The sequence below is a fragment of the Augochlora pura genome, chromosome 4 (assembly GCF_028453695.1).
Source record: "Augochlora pura isolate Apur16 chromosome 4, APUR_v2.2.1, whole genome shotgun sequence".
In the NCBI taxonomy this organism is placed as follows: domain Eukaryota; kingdom Metazoa; phylum Arthropoda; class Insecta; order Hymenoptera; family Halictidae; genus Augochlora; species Augochlora pura.
The window spans coordinates 1,425,303-1,445,450 of record NC_135775.1 but is presented as its reverse complement, the minus strand read 5'-3'; the positions used below and the strand labels follow the sequence as shown (position 1 = coordinate 1,445,450).

The following is a 20,148-nucleotide window of genomic DNA, read 5'->3' as shown; positions in this document are numbered from 1 at the left end:
CAAGCCGGGGCCTTAATAAACCGCATAAACTGCAGTCCACTTAATCGATCGAGCGCGCGGGCCGGCCGGCAGCGGCAAAGGTCCTCTCGTCCGGCCATAACTCGTGCCTCGTCAAGGCCTAACTCGATTACACCGTCCAGTCAAAACCTAATCCCGCGGATTGCTAACGCGGAGCTAAATCAAGCCGAGGCAAAAGTTAATAACTCTCGCATAAACCGCCGGTGGAGCCAATAGCCGAGTCACCCTCGACCCGTAGCCCGTAAACGCGCGACGGAGCTCTCGCGACGACCAGTCCGCCGGGAGAGTCCGATGTCAAAGAAAAACCAGGAATGGCCATTTTAGGATAGGCTGGCCTAAGGGTTCATAAATTCAGGGCGGAAACGGTGCGCCGCAGCCGACTCCAAGTAATGAACTTTCCGTACCGTTCGCCGGCTTCGAGCCGCCAGGTCCATGGGAGGGCTTTCTTTCTCTCTCTCTCTCTCGTTGCTTCTCTCTATTTTCTCGCTATTTATTCCTCCATTTATTTCCATAATTATTTCGCTCTGTTCCGCTGCAGTTATTTCTCTATTCGCTTCTATCGAGTCCTCTGTATTTATTTATTTCTATTTCTCTCTACATTCATTTCTATTTATTTCTGTATTTACTTATCCTTCATTCGAGTAACATTAATTACTTAATTTTCGATTAAATTAAAATCAGTTAAATTCCATAAGAATTCCAGTCCGAACAATTCTCACGAAAATAAAATTATCTTTTATTCGTCAACCGAATAAAGAATTGTTCAAGTTTGGCCAGGAAGGGGTGAGAGTGGGAGGTGTCGGGGCAAAACGAGAATTGCTCGCGCACGTAAATAAATTCAGCTCGCGTCGTCGAGTTTGCCGCGGTGCTAGCGGAATAGTCGTCTAGGATATCTCGTTTCGCGGAAGCAGCCAACGACACCTCCGTCACCGGGACCCCACCACCATCACCGTTGTTAACCGTCTCTGTCGGGACTCGCGAACTTCCGCAGGGCCCATCGGCCTGGGCCTTTAACGAGGGAGGGGGGCCGTGATTCACGGAGGAGCCTCGCTGCCTGGAACCCGACGCGGTTCAATGGGACAACGGTGACTCTCCAGTTTCTGGTTTCAGACCGCGACGAGCACGCCGATTTTTCGGCTGATATAGTGCTCGCGGGGATGGGAAATAGCCGGTGGAAAAATTGGAATATTTTGTTGTAGGATATTTAAAAATTTTTATACAATCTTCGTGGACACAATATCGAAGCTCACCTTATTGTCCACTGTCATGGCAGACGAGAGTTGGATTTTATATCAAAATATACACCAAAAACCCACTTGATCTAACAAAAATAGAGAGGGGTCGAAAGAATTCTGTCCAAAGTCAGGGCCGTGACAAGAACACCCCATTAGTCCGCATGGAATTCCACGGCACGGCGTGCGCACACCCCCCGTACCGTCTTAGCGGCAGCCATTCGCCACGCTTCCAGGTAACAGCGTCGCGAGCACCGGGGATTATGTTTCATGTAAATGGCATTACACGAGATCAGTCACTCGGCGAGTGCACCTCGCCTCGATTCAATGCAAACGTCTGCATTATTTGAGTGGAGTGGCTCTCGATAGAGGGATCGCACTGCATCCGTCGCGACGCTTGTCAGCCGCGGAGAGACCGGCCCGCGGCGGAGCTTCTTCCATGTCGGCTACGGGAGAGATATAGACACGTGGGACAATTCCCGCGACCCTATCCAACGGGTGATCCGCGAATAAATCGGCCAATCGACCGTCGGACAACGGCGATCCCCTCGAAACACTTGCTACGGATCTGCGATAGCTGAATTCTTCTCGTTTCGCGTGTACAACAGAAACTGTGTCTTTACAGCTTTACAAACAGAATAATATATTTTTTTATTAGTTCAAATTAATTTTTAGTTTGCCGGACCAGTTTTGCTATAAATTGAACAAATAATTTCAAAATTAATACTTCAATTGAATTCATAAATTTGGTTTCATTTATATACGTATATTAAGCCCTGTACGTACCGGGTGTCTCAGAAATATATATAAATTATTTTAGATATATTTTTAACCGATGATAAAAAAGTCTCCTCTTTCGTAGGAGGGGGAGAGGCACGTCCGTAATTATTACTCAGCGTGGCTCTTTATCATACGTGATTTTCACGCTGGGGTAGACATTCAAATTGCACCGGGGCCTTCAGCGGAGCAACGAGCGAGACAGGAGGGGCGGGAGGGGCCCGGTAATAACCGACGGCGCTGTCCACGGGGCGGGAGGGCGGAGGAAAAGATGCAGAGCTAGGGGGAGACAACGGACCGAGGAAAACTTCGTTACGTCAGCGACAAAGGAATTATAGGCCTCCGCGCGGGACTCGCGGCCGTTCGTTTCGCTTGCGTTTCGTCGCGGCCGCGTGTCGTTTACCGCGAACTCTGATCGCACTGGTTCACGGAAAAATTACCGGCCTGGCGCACGGTGAGCTGGAAACCCCGTTTAACCTGCCCCGAATCGGTTTCAACGAGTTTCGCGTCCGCGATGAATTTTTCCGTGGATTTTCCGTCCGCGCTTCGATTTCGATAATAATTAGCGCGGGTAATTATACCTGCTCGGACATCGCCGCGAAGACAGCATTAGGATGTGGGAAAGGGGGATTAATTTATTCGGAATACTCGTTCGCGGCGTAAACTAACAGGTTTGAATTAATGTTTTGCGTACAGTCGACGGCAAAAGTACAGTCGCGGATTTTTAAGCGAATCTTGTCTATCTTCGAACAGCTGTAACTTTGTCAAAAATTCTCGTAAAATTGGGATATTTTTTTAAATCGAAGCTCGAAGTTTCTACTTTATGACACTGTATTCTAATTTTTAATATCATGCGCCCAATGTGCATTAATAATATCAAAACTACTGGCGATAAAATTAGCTAACGAAATCTGGATGAAATGAAACCGGTAACAATAAAACGCGAATAAAATGATAAAGTGTAAATAAAATATACCCGGTGATATTAAAATAACGAAGCGTAACCGGCGATATTAAAATAACGAAGTGTAACCGGCAATATTGAAATAACGAAGTGTAACCGGCAACAATAAAATTTGAATAAAACCGCCGGTAATAATTAAGCGATGAAACGTAACCGGTAATAATCGAACAATAAAATGTAGCCCGTAATAATTAAACACTGAAACGTGACGATAATAAAATTCATATATTTCGAACGGAGGAGGTGGGATCGTTGTTACACGCTGGCAAGCAGTGCCGTCAATCGCCCGAGCTGGCAATTAATGTTTTTATCTGTCCGGCACGCTGCCGCGCGCTCTCTTCACAGTCAAGAGATCATCCGCGCTCGCTCTCGATATTCCTTTCTGCGCGCTGAGCTCGTTCACCGCGCGCGCGCGGATAGAAAACGACTTCCTGATCCGCGGGGTTAAGTGGCGAGTGACCGAACTCCTATATCACCTTCCGCATGAGGACCGTTTTACACGGGGCCCCTCGGTTGCCATTTACACGACATATTTCTGTCCGCCGCGCCGCGAAAGGAGAAAGGTGAACCGATGTCTCTCGGAATGGGATCTCTCTGTCCTTCGCGCGTCTTCTCTCTCCGAAGAGTCTTTCCCTTGCTCCTCGACGAATATATTTCTTATAACTACATAATAATAATATTATAATATAATATAATATATATATAGTTTTTATTGAAGTATCTCGAGTCAACCTGACCGCCCATTTTTATTCGCAAGCGGAGAAACAAGCCGAGACGATTCACCGTATCGGCGATCGTCAATTACAGTATCCTCTTCCCAAGTTGTCCACTCTCGTTCCGAAGCCGGTGGACAATGCGAGAGAAATTGCTGTACCCTCGGTAACAAACTGTCCGACGTGGAAATACCGTCGGCAAAATTGACGTGCGTTCGCTGGAAGGTTGATTCGATCGCTATGGTGCCCGAGCGCGCGGACGGGTGTCCAGGTAGCGAACGAGGAAGGAGGAACGGTCGGTGAGGATGGCGTGGAAGGAACGCGAGAGGATGGGACAGAAATAGAATAGGATAGGAGAGGATAGAATAGACTAGGATAGAAATAGAATAGGATAGGAGAGGATAGAATAGGCTAGGATAGACTAAGCTAGGAGAGGCTGAGCTAGGAGAGGATAAAATAGACTAGGATAGAATAAGCTAGGAGAGGTTAGGCTAGGAGAGGATAGAGAGCCGAGATAGATACAGTGCCGGACGAGGGGGGCCAGCTTTCTCCGTAATGCAATTGGCTGCACGCGGCGTTCGCGGCTCCGGCTTCTCGAGGATCCATTGTCCTCGTTCCTCGACGCTCTTGTAGTTTAGTGGGTTACTTAGGCGGCCGTCGAGGAAGCGAGAGAGAGAGAGAGAGATTTTCTCTCCCGGCGCGGTCGAGCCAGTTAGGTAATGCTCGCGTCACACAGCCGCTGTGGAAAGGCGGCATCGCGTGGCGGGCGCAGAGAGAGAGCCTGTTCTCGTTGTCGAAAGCCGAGGAATGCCTCGTTTCCATTGTTTCGCGCGTGGCCAGGATCGAAGGCCGTGGAAACGCGGGCGTTGCTTCGCAGCTTCCGTCAATTTTCCTTCTTCACGGTATGTAACTCGTTCTGTTAACCCTGAGAACGAACGCGACCCTTGTTTCCGCGACCTTCAGCCGTTTTCTACGGCCACTTGATTCTCTTTCTATGACCAATCTTTTATACACCGTAGTTGCAACAACGCGATGTTTTTACCGTCGATCACGGTTTTCCCGATTACGCAAATGTTCGTGCAAACCACGTGTTGCGAAAGTAATTTTCGCGTTTTTTGTCGGATGACTGGAAAAGCGATGTTTTGCGGCGAGACGATGGCAGGGTTTTCGAAACTATTCGCAAACCTTGCGCTGGCCTTGTGGATAAATTAACGTATTCGCGGTATTTTTATTGTTTAATTTGTTTTCTGGTTTTTTGACGAGAATAGAATAGAAAATGTCCCACATCGAACGTCTCGAGGCTCTCCCTTTTCACCCCTTTTTCCTTTTTCATCCATCTCCGTCATTTTTCCTCCCGTCGCCCATTTTCGCGGCGCCGCCTTTCACCCGCAGCTTTAAATACGAGCGCGCGCGCGCTCCGTTCGGCCATTGTTCGGCCGATCAAATTATGGGGTACGACCGGAGAGGTCTTTATGTAACATTCGCGGTGCTCGAAACGCGAAAGTTTTGAGGCGATAGACGGGCTCGTAAAATCCCCGGTGTACCCCGCGTGGAATTACGTTATCGTCGGAGACCGATCGTTCTCGCCTCGGCGCCGCGCAAAAATCGCAGGCTTAGTTTCCACGCCTGTGCAACGTCTTTGTTCCCTTCTGCGTTGCGTTTCTTACGCGGATTCTGCGTCTTTGTTCCTCGCTGGCCGTGACTTTTCTCTCTTTCCCTTTCTTTCTCTTCCTCTGCGATTTCCGCTTTCCTTTCTCTGCGATTTCCGCTTTCACTCGAAAGAGAAATGATGTAATGATAATTAAATTATATTGGGGTACATGGCTTGAAAATTCCTTTTTTTATAGGAGAATGATATTGAACAGATTTTATATAGCAACTGCAGGCCTATGGAGAAGGAGATAAAAAAATAAAAAATCGAAATAGATAAATATATATATAAAAGAAATAATAATTAATTTACTATCAATTATCGCATGTAACCATTAATAAAAACGACGATTGTAAATTCTTAATTTGTATAACATTAATTTAATTTATCTCTAATCTAGAATAAATTCAATTAAATGAACTAAACAACGAACCCTGTATTGTCGCTAAAATTCTCGCGATCGCTATGCCGGTTCGGTACACTCTAACCAGAAAAAGTCAGCCCCGATTTCTCCATTATACCCAATATTATCGTAACGTTCCGGTCTGATAAAAAAAATAGAAGATCGATGGCGGGGGGGAACGAAGCGGAAAAGGGAACACGGTTAAAATAGAGATCGTCGATTTTTTGTGCCGGATAATTCCCGGTTGGTTTTTTTTGTCCGGGTGGTTCGCCACCGCCGTGTGGCATTTCCTGGTTGCGATCGATCAATTCGTAAGCGAGATATCGATAAAACCCTTCGCGGGTAGAAACGATCCTTGTAAAGAGTAATCAGACGAGATCTGGGATCGAGATCCGGGACGCTTACATAACGTCCAAGTCCATCCAGAGAGTGGAAGAGAGATCTTTGTCGTTTGGTTAAACATCCCGCTCTAACGATCGAGCAGCGCGGCGTCCCGCTCGCGTTCCCTCCGTTTTATCCCGCGTCCGGATCGCGCGACTCGCTTCGACGAATCGACGTCGGTCTCTGAAACTCGATTATCTGCGATCGACGAGCGCGAAATCGCGCGACGCGACACCGTTGCGAAAGATTTTCGGTGGACCCGCGTTTCGATACCGTCGCCGTGGAAATTTGACGAGGAAATTCACGAATTCGACTTTTGTCTAATTATTTGATAATGAAATAATAATTTGTAACGGCCCACAGCGCGACGATCGAGCCTGTTCCCTCGTCTCGAGACTCTACAGTCTCGTCTCGAGCCTCGTCTCGACGTTCCCCGAAGCGTGGCGAAAGCGTGCGACCGAAACTGTGTTGCATTTCGTTCTTGCACGCGAAAATCCGTGACCGGCTCGTACTATCGCTACGAGCGTGTTTACGGCCGGCGGATTTTTTTGCGGGCCCGTTGCCCGAAGGCGACGACGACGACGGCGACGCCCGGCCGCGGCGCGAAAAACGTCGGACTTTGTTTTGCGGTTGGTGCTCGTTGCGCGAAATTCATTGAAATTACGGCTTCGGTTCTTCTTTGTACGGCAGGTTCCGTTCGGTTTCGGTTGCCTGATGCCGTGCGGCCGACTGGCCGTCGTTTCTTCCTCCTTCGCTTTTGTTTGCTCTTCGCTCGCGCCGTTGTTTACTCGTTCTTACGTTGTCCTCGCTCTTTTTATCGAGATTTGTTTATTTATCGCGCGGAAAGTAACCTTCGGCTCGCGTTACAGATTAGCAGAATCGTGGAGTTTTGTGCGTTTTAATTTAATTTAATGTTGAAATTAATATTTAATACATTTAATTTAATATTAACATTAAAATTTGATATATTTAGTTTAATATTAAAATTGGAATTTGTTTATTTAATTTAATACTAATATTCAAATTTCATATATTCGAAAAATCGAAATAAATGTCCGATAAAAAATAGCTTATGTAATTTATGCCTCCGCTCGACATATTTCTTCCTACCGGTGAAATTAATAAAAATAAAAGTTCGCGTCGTCGTTGGCGCGCGAGGAAGCCTGGAAACGTTAACGGGCAAGGCCGTCGATTGCTCGGGAGGCACGGGAAAACGACTGCTGTCACCCGAGACCGTCGTCTTCGTCGTCGTCGTCGTCGTCTTCTTTCGCGTCGCCCCGGCAAAAAGATAATGCGGACGAAACTTGAGTAATATTGACCGCAGGAAAAAAGTCGCGGGATCGCTGGTCGCCATGGCCTTTGCTAAATCGATTCTTGTAGGTACAAGCGTGGCGCGGATTGCCTCGCGCGCCGGTGTGTTTCGACACCGAGAGCTGCATTCGATATATTTTCGTGGCTCGTTCTCCGAGCTCGAATCGCGAGCCGACGGTGATCCGCCGCGCAATCTTTGTTTTACGAACGGAAAGTAATCTCTGCGATGCTACGATCGAACGGAAAGTCGAACCGTTTGCGCGGTTCGATGCGATCACGGCGACGCGACCAATATGGCGGAGCGATCACCTTTGTCAACGAGCGCTGTTTAAAGTCCTCAACATTGTGTTAATGCGGAACTTTTGTGTCAATTATTTAGATTGTTAATTAACGCACTATTCAAATTTGCGCTATACAGATTCTTACTGTTCAGTGTCGCATTATCCAGATTCTAACTATTCAGCTTCGCACTACTCAAATTCGCGCAAACCTCGACAGAATTATCCGATCGTTACTCGAATGATCGAGTCGCCTCGAAGTCGCGGCGGTCTTTTCGGCGGAATCCCCGGCGAGGGGGGACCGCGTCGGAAGGCGGGGATCGGCGAATCTAACGACCAAATCTCGGCACCGGTGTAAAATGCAAAGCAGCGGCCGAGAAGCGAGAGCGCGGCGAGGGCGAGCCAGGGAGTCCCTGTTCCCCGAACGAATTCCACGATGCGTGGCGACCAAGGTGGAGGTCGAGTACTTCCAGCCGACCCCTCCCCTTCCTCCACCCTCCCCCTCCCCGTTGCCAGCCGACTTCGACTCTTGCACGCCTCCGCCTCCTCTTGTACCGTCGCTTCTCTTCCTCTGCCTCTTCCGTGGCTTCGAACGAAGCGAAGCTTCCTCCGCGCCTCTTCGGGTTCTTCGGGTTCTTGCGGTGCCGAGAGGAGTCTCCGAGTAGGCCTCGTAATATTAGGGTGTCCCGTGAGTTTCTTCTTCTTCTGATGCGAAATTGATTGGCGATATTCGTTGTCACCTGCACGCTGCGATAAATTTTATTTCTATCATTACTTTGATGAAATCTCGTTTCATTTTCGAGGGTGTATACCTCTAACGAACGATAAGAATTAATAGAACATTAATACGAGATAATTAATTTTTCGTATTTTCTTTCATTAATTTTAATCGTCGCTCCGCGAATTTTTGGCGGCGCGTTTTCCAGCAACCGCGTTCCATCGTCGACGTCGTTGTCCTTAGCTGTAGTCCTCGTCCCAGTCCTCGTGGTCGTCCACGTCGTCCGTCGCTTCCTCCTCCGTCTCCTTTTTCCTTTCTGCCACCACGCGAGAGTGCGTGAAGCAGAACGAAACGAGGGTACCGGCCCCCAGTTGTCGGCTTTCGACTCGGTCCTTCCTTTCGGCCGACCCTGATCCAACCGAGAAAAAAAGCCGCGCGCGGTGATCGATGTCGGAACCATCCTCGTCCCGGCCTTTCAACAACCTCTCTACCCGTCGTGGTCGTCGTCGTCTTCGTCGTTTATCGCGGCGTCACCGGTAAACAAAACGCGGCCGACGAGAAACTTTGCGCTATCGAAAGTGAAACAAATTGTTCGCTGCGAAGAACCGTGGCTAAAAAATACAGCGTTGTTATACACGTTACAATAGTATAATTATTCATGTTATTAACGTAAGACCATCGAGACGGAATTAATTTCATTGATAATTATTTTACAATTTCATAAAGGCGAGAGAGTCCGATCGCGTCGCCGCGATTAGCGTGGAATTTACAAGGGTCGCGCGCGACGACGACGACGACGAATCGTTAATGAGCGATTAAATAATAAGCGCCGCGGGTACAGGGAGCCGTGCAATAAATCCGACTTAACTAACGGGAGCCGGGCCCGTATTATTTACGCGGCTCGACGGTGCACGGCGCCGCCGCGGCAACGTTAAAAATCACGGCAGAAGTAATAACCGAGGTGTCCGCGGATTAAAAGCCGTGACATTGCTAGTTCCAGCGATTACTCTTCCCCGCAACAGTGTAATTAAATTACCGTGATTAACGTTTGTTTACGGTGCGCGCCGTTCGCCGAATTCGAACGCGACGCGGACGCGACTCTATGGGGGTTGGACGGAGTTTTATTAAAACGACGTCGATTAACCCCTTGCAGTATTATTGTCCTCCCAATTACTACGATTAAATGTTTTTTGGTTATAATAATTTTGTAGGGCAGAAATTTTGTATAGTCTTCCTAGATTGCTTATAGTATACGTAAATATACTTCAGCGCTTAAATATTGAGAACAATAGAACAAAATTCACTTGAATAATAATTCATTTCTACAGGAGATAAAAAATAAAATAGAATACGGTGGAATGACATCAAATAAAATTAATATTGTCTACTGATAAAGTTATGAAAATATAAAAATATTAAGAACCGAATGAGCTGTCGTTAAAAGAACGTGATTCGCGTTTAGGCGAGTGGCTCGAGTTCGGCGGGAAATTGAAAGGCGCGGCGCGATCATCGGCGCTCGGCCCGAGGCGTTTAATACACTTTGTCGTCGGCGGGACGCAAGATTAATTTCACAGATAAATAATCGTCACATGCCAACCGGTAGCGAGTGTGTCTCGCGCGAGCGCGGTGCCAGCCAGCCGGTCGTGGCGAGCGCGGAGAGGCGCGAGGCGGAAGGCAAGGCAGGCGCACGGGCGACGACTCACTCGCGAAATGGAATTGATAGCGGCGCAATTACACGCGCAAATTGTAGCCGTCGGCTCGTCCGTCGTGGGGTCCCAGGGCCCCCGTGTGTCTGTCCATAAAATGACAATGTACTCCGCCGGCAGAAGCCTGCCCCGGTACACGCTAAAACGTTTAGATCCGCGTCCGGAGATAACCTAACCTTCGTCATAGCTTACCGAGCACGACGCCGCGCCGCGGTTCCCTGCACGAGGCTTTCCCTCCCGCTTGTATCCGCCTGCCACCGCGCCGAACCAGGCGATTCCTTTCGGATGGAAACGGCGTAACGGTAGGTCCGGGTTTTTATCTGGACGCCGGCAGACCACGCGGGTCATGCTCAGTTAACGATACGAACGAAAAAGATGCGCGACTTTTTCGTTATCTGTGATATTGTATTTGAACCTATGAAAAGTCCTTATTTTTGGGAATTTTTTCTGGGTTTACTAATAAACGTTTTTTAAAGATAGATAGCTTATCTGAAAGTACATACATTGGACCACCCGTAGACATTTTTTGATTTCAAAATATCGAAACGGTCGGACACATCAGGCTGAAATAAGATAGAAAGAAATTCGTATTGAATCGTCGCTGTCTCGAAGCGAGATCCTCCGCGACGGCCATTCAGGTAGCACTAGCACCGCGAGCTACCTGTCCGAATGGAATGGCCCCGCGTTCGCCGCTAAATAGTAAAGTTTGATTTACATACGAGTTTCGTCGCGCCGGGAACATTCCGCGCTCTCGCGCGGACCGGGGGATGAGTAAAAATGGCCGGCGAGCAATAATTGTTAGCAAAATGGCATCGGGGATCGTAAAAAGCAGATGGTGTCGCGGAACTCGTGTTCGAACCGGTGACGCAACTGTCGTGCGAGAGGCTCGTAAACGTCGCCGGACAATGTGTCGGGAATGTCGAACGGCGGAACGCGCGACACTTTCCAACAGAGAGGAGAAACAGAAAACCAGACTACCGGCGCGGCGTGTTCGTCCTGCAAACTGGCGAATTATTCAAACGAGCTTCGGCTTTTTGCTAGCTGAGCTACGACGATCGCTGTCGCTCGTCTGCCCTCACCGTCGCCCGATTTTCCCGGCTGTCGTTTTGCCCGCATCCGACGCGGAAAACACTTGTTCCTCTTCGCTTCTATCCACTCGCGTGGACCACGTTGCAGTACACGGAAAATTACGGAGGGACGGTTGAGAGCATACTCTGGACGCCATTTTGTTTCTTGAGAAGAATCGATGGTGTGACGAGGGAAGAGTAGTAATGACTAAAAAGTAATGGGCAGTAAATAATAACGATGACAGAGTGGTAACCATAAAGTAATAGAGAGATGTGACGACAAGGTAATAATAAAAATATAATAATAACAGAATCATAGGCGATAAAAAATAATAGTAATCAGGAAATAATAGGTCAAAGTAGTCACAACAAAATAATAATTACGCAGGAATAATAACAAAGTAATAACTAAATAATAATAACTATAAAGCAACCAATAAGAAATAATAATAAAAACTAATAGCGAATAAAAAATAGATAAATACAAATAGACGTACAATGAAAATTCTAGCGTCCCTTTCAACGGTCTCGGACGTGTCACGGGACGTGTCCTCCGCTTTGGTTTTCCAACGAAACACGTCCATAAAGTTGGCCGCGCGACGCGATTCTTTCAAACTGCCTTCTCGCTTCTCTTCGCGAAGAATGGACGTGTGACCGAGCGCGGCCACCTTGGATACGGGGAAAAAAGGCTCGCGCGAAACCGGCCGCCCCTCGAATCCGTAATACGTATTCCCGTGAAGCGACTTTTCTTTCTGTTTTACGGTGGAAATCACGCACGAGGCGGGATGCCCCGTCCCGACTGCATAATTTTCCAAGGTGCTGCCTTCTTCTTCCCCCCCGGTATCTTTGCAACGGCGAAGCACGAGCGACCGCCGCGAACTGCATACGGAACGTCGGTCCGCGGAAAGTTTCACCGGTGCTGTAGTTCGTTAACAATTTGTTTCGATTGCGGTCAGGAATTATTTGGAGTTTTTTCGAATTATTTGGAATTGTTTGGAATTATTTGGAGTTTTTAGGAATTTTTTGGAATTATTCTAAATTATTTGGAATTATTTGGAATTATTCTGAATTATTATGAATTATTTACGACTCTGCAAAATTCTCCTAAATCATCGAAAACGAACGCGACGACGAAACCGCGCGCCATAACCTAAAACCTCGTCGTCGTAATTTTCGGCCACGGTTCGGTGGATCGCGGGAGCGTTTCGCGAAGTGGCAGTTCGTCGTAATTGCAGCCAGTAAATCGTCTCGAGCAGACCGATTACGGGACGATCATTTACGGGGCTGATGAATAATAATGATACACGGCCGGGCGTTAAAAAGACGTCCGTCCAAGGCCGTTCCCTCGTTACTTTTCGAGCGGGGGTCTCACGCGGAAACCGCGCGCGCCCCGTAACGATCGTAATCGTTCATAAAACATCGTCGTAGCAGTCGTTAATTAGTAGCCGCGGAAAAATTGCCGGGTCTCTCTCCTCCTCTCCGCGAGAGAGAAGTCACGTGGTTCTAGAGCGGGGGCCTCGATTTGAATAATTTGCCGCGCGGTAAACGGGACGTTCTGATGATCCGTTGTCGCCGCGGACGCTTAGTAACTGTCTCGATCCGCGATCTATCGATCTCTGAGTGTCCCGTAATTTCTACGCCCAGCGATCCCTCATCCCCGCCTGCTTCGTGCACCCGATAAAGCGGCGTCCATTTTGAAAACACCGCGACAACCATCTTTGAACGAATGAGATTTCGTCGATTTTCCATTTATTATGAATTAACATTTAATGTTTTCTAAACAATGTCGAGGATATATATTTATTCAATTAGCAGAAGAAATTGCGATTGGTCTTGAAAGCGATGAAAATTCAACTTTGATGTGCCACTATTAATAAATCGTTAATGATGCATTGGAGAACATTTTAAGCAATTTAATATCAATTCAATAATTGAAAAGTGACGCGCGTTGAAATTTCTTCGACTCGAGCGTGGTCCTCGTTTAAATTCCGTGGCCGCGTGAGATCGTGTTTCCGATAATTGAACAAAGGCGTTTAACGAAAGAACCGCTGCCGCTACAGCGACGAAACATCGTCGGAAATTTCGGGATACAGTCCGCTTAGTTGGCAGGGGAAGCACGATTCCACCGGGTGGTTCATTGTCTTGCCAGACGCTCGGAAAGTGTCACTCCCTTTCCGCTCTCGCGTCGACGCACGGCCTCGCCTACGATTCTGTTACAAGATGTTTTTGCCGGCCGGCTGGATTCAACTCTGCCACACACCGAGTTCTATTTCTCGGTCGATTCGCTGCCTTTTCTGCCGAGTGGTTTTGCGTTTCGAGCGACGCGGGAGAACTTTCGTGGGCGACTGTACGCGGAGAGAAATTCCCGAATAAAAAGCGATTCACGCAAGAAAGATTTGCGAATCGAAAGAAACGGAACTGTTTTTATCGTACGCGCGCGGTTAGCTTTTGCGGAGAGAGAGAAAGAGAGAGAGAGAGGGAGAGAGATTGTAATCGGAGACCGTTCTTGCGTGAAGCAATAATTATTTATTGTCACTTACCCATTATTGAGTTTCACGTGGAAGTGTCGCTGGGCAGAAAATATTTCCGCCAGAAAATTATAAAAAAAATGTTCCGGAAAATATTTTCGGCATCTACCCTCCATCCAACTCTCACAAACAAATTGGAGTTCTACAAAAAAATATAATCGATTCCGTGAACTGTTAGCATTTCGATGACACACCGTTTTTCCGTTTGACCCGTCCGTGACGCAATTTAACCCTTCCGCAAGGCGATACGAAGTTTTCGAGAACCTGTTCGCTCGAATAAATTAGCGAAATCCGACGGGAACCGGTTTTTAATTCCTTAAACCTGGGCTCTCGAGTGCCCAAATTAACAATTCACATTAAGCCGCGTCAAGAGGACACTTATCAAATTGTAACTTTAAATTATTCTCCAAGCATAGTTAACTTCCTCAGAATTAATTCGTTTCCTTTTTGTAGCTATAGTTGTTAAATTAAAAGTAACTATCTCTCTAACCAACTAACTGAATAGCTAATGAAACCGAGTAACTAACTATTCTCTAACTAATTATTATGAAACTAGGATAATTATATCAAAGGATATGTTTAGACGGAGCACCGTGTATATCCCCAAGGTGAAAGTGTACCGGCTGGTGGTGGCCTAATAAATTGATCGATCGGGAATCTGGTGCACCCGGTTGCATGGTCACCGGGGACCATGACAGCGGCGTGTAACGTATGGGGTTTGGTGGGTTTTCCGGTTCGCGAAGTCGCCAGGCGGCCGCGGCACCGACGACGGTGCACGCGGCGGCGGTGGCGGCGGCGAGAGAGGAAGGAAACAGGAAATGTCGTTGCCGGGCACACGGTGCACGTGAGCTGTGTGTACGCGCGATGAAAACCAGCCGCTTTTATCGCCCCGCTGCTTGGACGGAAGGTAGGCGAAAGGTCGGCGCGCGCGCGGATCGGAGCGGGTCGGAGCGGTTTAGAGGCTAGGCGCTCGTTTTTCAGCGTGTCTCGCGAGCGAGCGAGAGAGAGAGAGAGAGCGAGAGAGCGAACGGAGTCGTCGTGCTTCCACGCGGCGCTACGGCACACGGGTGATTTTTGGTGACGGGGATTCAGTCTCTCGCGTACGCGCGAGCTGCGCGTCCTTCGTCCTTCGCTGGTCTCTTAGAGAAACGTTGCTCGAACGCGCTCGCGGCGGCCCCGTGGAAATGCTGGAAAGTTAGACTCGGTGCGTGCGACTCGAGACTGCGGGACGAGAACACGCGTGTCCCTTCGCGTTCTGATATATTAGAACCAGGTGACAGGTGTTGCCTGGTACTTACTCCGCTTCAATTATTTATTTGACGACGTGTATAGTACGCCGGAGGAATATTTTACAGTGAGTGATACCAGTTCTATTGCAACGATTTCAGTGCGTGGTATTAGTTTTAGTTTATTGTGACCGCCTTTTTGAGGTTTTAAAAAGGTGAGAAAGTAGACGATATTTTTCTTTTGTACCGAGATAAATTTGTTCAGGGGAGTAATTTGTATAATTAATCGTTGGAGGAGAGGAGGGCGTTGAAATGATGCGTTGTAGTGATGGATAAGAGATTGTTTGATGCATAAGAGAATATTGCAGGGTTTCATTAATTATTAGAGGTTGTAGTAAAATGTAGTAAAATAGCAAATATATGGCATGTATAATAATTATAGCAAATTGGCAGATATAGCGGATATAACAAATATAATAAATATAGTTGACATATCAGATATAACAAATATAGCAAATATAGATAACACAGCAAATACAACAAATATACCAAATATAGACATAGTAAAAGTAACAGGCAGCGATCGTCAAAGCGAATTAGAGTTTTCTTTCGCTCATCGAACGCAGAGACCGTGAACAAGCTCTCTTCTTTTCTGTTTCAGGAACGGGACACACAGGACAACGAGGCAACAAGTGAGTACATTTCCATTTTATAGAGACGTTTGTCATTCCGCGCAGTAAATCATTTCCTCCGCGGTGCCGGTCGATGTATTTTAAGGTGCTCTTAGTCATCGGCCGGTCCCTTGTTAACAAGTTGTTTGCATCGGAATGCACTCACCGACCGGCGACGACGTGTCACCTAGGTGGGGGGGGGGGGGAGCCGGGGTGAACCGCCACGAATGGGACACTTTTGTGTTTCGAACAAGATAAAGAAAAAAAGCGTTGCACTATTCTACTTCGGTTTCTAATCAGCCGACGATCCGCAATGTTCTATAGACAATCGTGATCGTTAGACGGGAATTCGAAACAATGGTCGTTACTCGGTTAATTTTCCAGCGATATTTTCATCGAGAGATCGATGATCAGCGAAAATCATAATTGCGCCGGGTCGCTCGTAGACATTGTTGCGTTTAGCGAACAATCGCGTGGGGCGCGTTCATGTTCGGCGCGTTCTAGCACGGTCACTCCTTCGTACCTTCTCTCTGACCCACAGCCCGTGATCCGCGCGAGCTGGTGGTAATCTCTGTCATTATGCCAGGGGACAATCGACGATTCCACGCGGTACTCTCGCGGGCCGATTATACGTTTGCCTCTCGCGGTCGCTTGATGTGGCACACCGGTGAAAACCACCAATGATCTGTATCGTTGAGCGTCTAGGAAAGTCTCCTCCGATTTTCACCCACGGTCGACCCGTGACGCTCGCGAAACATTCCTTGATATTTTAGAACGTTTTAGGAGAATGTGAAACATTCCATAAAATTGTACAAGCTTCGATAGAATTCTCTAACGTTGCCAACAACATTCCATTTGGTACTGAATCGAAACATCCACTACTCGGCACTTAAACCAGTTAAACGAACACGTTACCGGAACGAAGGACTTCTGACATAACCTGCACCTCGATTGCTCGGGTCATCGAGGACTCGGTGCGCAACCCGTACGCGCACTAATTAGAGGCGTCGCCTGAATCGTCGAGAATTCTAATCGCGGGGGATCGGTGTTCGACCGATCGTACACCGTTTGGTACTTAGCCGTCACGGGTCGCCGTTGACCCAGAGCGTTCGACGGAGCGGCCGTAATTACGCGCGTGCCCGCCGATACCGTGAGTTATTACGCGATTACGCAGCCCTCGCGGAACAGTGAAAGTATCGGCCGCGGCTGATCGGTGGGTTCAACGTGGTCATCGGTGATAGACGTATCGGACATGACCCACGGCCAAGTCCGGCATCCTCGGCTAATTGCAAAGGGGTAAGATACTGTGGCGCATGTACCGGCAACCGGACAACGCGCGTCGTCGTCCGCTTCCTCGTCTGCCGCGAAAACGTCCGGGCGGACTTTGATTAGAAAGCCGCCGTTCCGTCGCGTCGTTTCCCGGGTCATCCGCAACCGGGAAATGGTTACATCGGTTTCCGTGTGATCTGCGCGGGTCATCTTCCGTAACTGTACTCGCGCGGCGCGGTGCGCGCCGGTCACGTGACGCGATCGAACGCATCGGACACCGGAAATGCGAATCGATTTTGAAAACTGTTCCCGGAGGAATTTTTAAACGTTTAATAGCTCGAATGAAAGCTGAAACAACGTACTTTGAAACGAGCTTACTTAAATAAAAAACGAATTTTAATAACATTTTTAAAAAATCGATCATTTCCCAAGCTTCGACTGAAAAATTTAATATCGAGTCTGTCAGCTTCAACTTAGACCCTCCGCCATTTCTTCAAACAAAAGAAAATACTGTACCATAATTCCAACATCAGCGTACAAACTAACGATAGCTAATTTCGTGAATAGCGCCATTTTCGTGCTCCCTTTTTCCCCCGTGATTAGACGAGTGCAAGAAAAAGGGTAGTTCCGTCCATCATCGGACAAAAAGACAGGATAATATTCCGAGCGATTTAGGAGGTAAAATCCATTTAGAAAATTGTCATTAGGGTTAACGTATGATTTCCTCGAGTCGGACACGGTCGACGTCTTCCTGCTCCGCCGAAATACTTAACCCTTCTGCTTTCGAATGACGACTCTAAAGCGTCTCTAAAAATTATTAAGCGCTTATATTTAAAAATTATTAAATATTAAGTCAACTATTTCACAAGTCTTAAAATTCAATTCTATAATATATAGAACTCTCCCTAGTTATTAAAAATGGAGACACTATAAATCAGAAAAAATATTTCCAGATTTCTAGACGAAGCGGCCCCGGCTAGGAAGAGTTAATACGTGTCGACGAAGGGGGGGGAGCGGTCGCGCCGCCATTAACGCGATCCGGGGAAGGTGTTCCGGGAACACGGGTCCGCAATCAGGGAGCCGAAACCGCTCGTTTCTCGCGCAAGATCGATCGACCGTCCCGTTTTTATCCGTTCGGTCGCGTGGTAATGAGTGCTGCCCTTGTAATGGCTCGTTGCATTAACATCGACGCGCGTGCGCGCCGACATCTTGGTGGCCGCCTCTCGATCAGACAATACAATAAAATCCGCGGAACAATAAATCGGTAGAAACATCGCTGCTGGAAACTTCGCATAATTAATTTGCATTCTTTACAATCGTTGTTGGAGCAACGTTAACGCAAGTCCCGGTAGCGTTAACAACAGTTAACGGTGGCTCGCGATCGCGATAAGGGTGGATCGCCGACGGTGTTTGTTTAGCAAAGCGCGTCGAGGAAAAGCGAGAATTTCCCGGGGCGATGTCGCGGATTAGCATCGAACGTTGTAATTCGAGCGAATGAAAATTCATTAGGCGCGGGAGAAAATTAATGAAATTGGAACCTAGCCGAGCGAGAGAGAGAGAGAGAGGGATTGGTGTACACGGTACAAGAGGAGAGAGCCAATTACTGCGCCCCGTTGCCAGCCTTCGGCTGTTTTCGCTGTTCAACAGAGCTTTAGCAATTTAAATGACAATTCTTAAGGAATTAACAATTAAATTAAAAACGACTAACGAGCGTTCCCTTGGCTTATTCAAATGTTCAACGTTTCTTGTAACCACGCGAATAAATAAATAAATGATTAAATAAATCGCAGACATTCTAATCGCGAAGCAGCTCTATGATTTCATTTTCTGGAATAATTAGATTCGAATGAAAATCGAGAATTAAAAATAATATTAATGAAAACGAGATCAAGATTTCCCCGGGGAGCTGAGATGGTATAATATTTATAAAGGGCGCACCTACGTTCCTCTCAATCACCATAATTGAACGTATCGCGGAAGGAACGGTTCCCTGTTTAAACTGAAATTGAGCAAAATTTCCTTATTACGCGGAAATTGAATTTCAGCCGAGGATCGCCGCCGCCGCCGTTTCCTACAATGTTCGTGCGTCGATCGTCCTTTTTTTTCGTCGGCGCGGCTCCTCTTCTTCCTCTTCTTCTTCTTCTTCTTCTCGCGTTCCCTTTCTTTTCTTTTTTTTTTCGGCGCGCCGAACACCGGCGCGTTCCGTGGCACGGCGACGGCCACGGCGACCTCCGTTCTCCAATTTCATCGCGGGATTCCTGCGGTTCCACGGGTGGAAACCGCGCAAGAAAAACCGCCGGACAAGATGCGCGCCGTACTTGTACCGCCGTCCTGTACGCACCGATATATACCGCCTTTTTAACACTTTTCCGCGCGAGCACGGATTCCTCGGACCCGGGGAGACCACCTCGACGCAATCGTTCGAACAATCGGAAAAAATCGGAACGATTTTTATTGTGTATGATATAATAAATATAAAAAAATTATAAATATATAAATGGTATATATAAAATAATATATATAATAAATATAATACCTATTATAATAATAACAATATCTATACAAAAAGAAGTAGCCATGATTATACTAAACTTAATAATAAGGTCATTAAAAATGTGATCTATGAATAATTTACTATAGTTTGTTACAATTCGATAAATTAACAGTTAACCTAACCTATCAACAGTCTAAAACATTAATATCTAAAAATATTAATATCAATGCTTCCTCCATCTTAACAAACATAATTACAAAATAATTCTTTTCCAGTCGAAAATCCTAAGCGATGCATAACTTCTCGGACACCTTGTACATAGGCCATTTTCCTCGTCTAATGCCCGACTTGGCGATCGCCGATGTTTAGCCGACTGTTTTCTGGTAGCGCATAAATCCGCGTAATATTTGCGACAACAAAGTAGCATTGTCGATCGCAGGTTAATACGCAGGAGGGACCCGCATTAATGAGACGGTTTATCGGCGCATAAATTGCTCGGAGATTTAATGCGTTCGGTGTTCATTGGCACGCTTAAACGGCGGCGAGCAACTGTCTTCTCGTCGAGCGAAGCCGCCCTTCTGCGCCCGTGTTCGTATATCGTGTTCATACCGACTACCAGGTTCATGTCATATTTGTACTGTTCCCGTGTTCTACTCATAATGTCCTTGTTCAGCTCTCTGTACACAGCTTGTACCGTGCTTCTTGTACTTGCCCATACGTCTCCTCCGGTTTACCTGTTCC

At 47.3% G+C, this 20,148-nt stretch overlaps 1 long non-coding RNA gene across 1 annotated transcript in view; it reads left to right on the top strand.

Moving 5' to 3' along the window:
* Positions 1-15,661, top strand: part of LOC144469545 (uncharacterized) — a 106,345-nt gene extending 90,684 nt beyond the window's left edge. Inside the window, exon 3 of the long non-coding RNA XR_013494004.1 lies at positions 15,635-15,661. This is a non-coding gene — a long non-coding RNA (uncharacterized LOC144469545). The remainder of the gene's footprint in view (positions 1-15,634) is intronic.
* Positions 15,662-20,148: the final 4,487 nt, after the last annotated feature.